Source organism: Austrofundulus limnaeus, unplaced genomic scaffold, assembly GCF_001266775.1.
Source record: "Austrofundulus limnaeus strain Quisiro unplaced genomic scaffold, Austrofundulus_limnaeus-1.0 Scaffold169, whole genome shotgun sequence".
NCBI classification, from domain to species: domain Eukaryota; kingdom Metazoa; phylum Chordata; class Actinopteri; order Cyprinodontiformes; family Rivulidae; genus Austrofundulus; species Austrofundulus limnaeus.
Window position 1 is genome coordinate 1,210,899 of NW_013952571.1, and position 2,328 is coordinate 1,213,226.

Here is a 2,328-nt window from a genome sequence, read left to right on the forward strand (position 1 = left end):
CGGTAGTGGTTCTTAAAGCGACAGAGGCCAATTATAAGTTTATTTTCTATTTAAACATAAAAACAACATTTTAATAACAGCTAAAGGTGACATAGATACTTTATTATGGTATAGTATTTAAATATATGCCTGAGAAACACATAATATTGGCCCTTTAAGGAAGCAAATGCGCACATTTCTATGGCATAAGTAGCTGTTTGTTTGTCATTGTTGTTGAWGAAGCTTCATTGGAAAGAAAAAAGAAATAAGAGGAAAAAAGAAAAGAATCATTTGGTGCACATTAACTTTTGGGGATCCCGGCGGACGACAAACCAGTTCTGCGTGTTCCAGGCTGTGTTTGCGTACTGCCGTGGTGTTGATTATTAAGCCGTGTGTTCCAGCTTGATATTTTAACTTCACACWCTCCGTGTTTTGATGAGCTGTTCCTGGATGGAAAGGCTCAAACGCCAGCTCACCCCTGTGAGGGCTGTGAGTTTTTGGTAGGAGTGAAAAGTTGTGTAAAAGGTCCGTGTCTTATCTGTAGGATTATGGCTGCAGCTGAGAACTGATGTTCTCTCTGTTCAGTAAACAGAGGAGACTGCCTTCAGTGTCTGTCCTTAAAGACATCTTGTGTCCATTGTTGTTGTTAGAAAAATAAGCTTTAAAAAGAAATCAGAAGGGTTCAAAGACGTGCACATCACATGTTGTGTTTATTGTTGTTTTCGTGTTTAAAGACAGAAACGACGTGCTCCCTCACCTGAGTAGAGGCTGCGCCATTTTGCTGAGATCTTTCTGTGTTTGTGCTCCGTTTCACAGACAAACCGGTGTCTGTGTCTCCCTAAAAGCACTTCTCCCACAGACAAGTTGAGCTTGTTCTTGTTTAAAGAGCCTTTTCTTGTTGTTTACAGTGTAAAAGAAAAAAGAGAGAGACGCAGACACCTCAGGTGTGTCCCAAGGTGAYGATTTTTGTCCCACCTATGTTGAAAGCCTTGAGGTCYTCTCACAAGACACACCTGATGAACCTCCAGGTGAGCTTTGTTGTGAAGACTCCACAAACTCAGAGGTGGATTTGGAGGGGGTCTCTTGTCGGGTGAAGGATGAGTGTAACTCTTAAAGCTCATCTGGTCTTCCTGACAACAGTGTCCCTGAAAAATCTGTCTCTGATTCATGTGACTCAGGTTCAAGACCAAATCCTGTTTCACACACAAGAAGGTTCTATAGAACAGGTGGAGCTCAGAAACCAGGTGACCATGTGATCAGCTGGTGAAGCTAACGGCTAACGCTAAACGGTCAAGACNCTCAGTCTAGTCATATTTAAGTCTATGGTCACACACACCAGCTTGAAAGGGCTGGTAGTCCGGGTTAACCCACCTGGGAGCCTCTGTCACCTTGACAGTGACAGGAATGTGGAGGATTCTGATATAGATCCTCCATCTRCCTGTGGCCTGGAACAAGGGGGGTACCTGAGACTGTGGAAGAGGTCACACAGTGTGCTGTTGGATGAGGAATCAGGCCTTCTTTTAAGTACGTCTGCCCTCTCTGATGAGGGGCCYAGTGCCACAGCTAAASAGGAGCTCATCTCATCTGAGGAAAAGGTTCCGATGAGGGGACCTCCACCTGAGCCTGGTAAAACATCTAAACACTCTCTGAGTCCTGGCAAAGTCAAAAATGGCCCTTTGACATCCCACAGGCCATGCAGTCATCAGCCCCTGCCCTTGTGATGATCCTCAGGATCAGAGGGAGGTGTTGCTGAAATGTGCTCATGAGCCTCTGTGTGCAAAACCCAAAAGTTCAAAAAGAAAAAAACACCATTGAAAGCAAAGCTCAGAGTGTTTAAGCAAGTTGCCTTTTGGTCAAGAATGAAAAGTAAAAGGTGATGTCAAAAGCTTGTCTGGCTTATGGCCAAATGACAAGTCAAGCCATGAGCTCCCAGTTTGGAGGATCCAGGATTGGAAACTTCCCTCAAAAAGGGGTCCGGGGAGACCAAATAAATCCCTTTGAGAGGGTTGTCAGCTTTATAAAAGACAAAACTCTTCCAGGTGACTGAAAAAATAAAAGCTGCCTGTGCATGGTTAAAAAAATCCTAGAGGAAACCCTGCATATTATTCAGAAATTTAACATCCATTGGACTGTAGCCAACCTCCCTGGACGTGGCCTCAGCAGGAAAATTGATGACAAATCAAAGAGACAGATAATATGAACAGTAACAAAAGAGTCCCGAAAAACTTCTAAAGAGATTAAAGGTGAACTTCAAGATCAAGGAACATCAGTGTGAGATCACACCAAAACCCTACCCTTTACCGACTCAAGACCATGGTCTTGGATTTGGAGGCACTGATCCTCATCCCG

At 44.0% G+C, this 2,328-nt stretch overlaps 1 protein-coding gene across 1 annotated transcript in view; it reads right to left on the reverse strand.

Annotated features, from left to right (window-relative positions):
• LOC106523907 (glycogen debranching enzyme) overlaps positions 1-2,328 on the reverse strand; it is a gene marked incomplete at its 5' end in the record, with an annotated part of 57,066 nt that overhangs the window by 21,830 nt on the left and 32,908 nt on the right.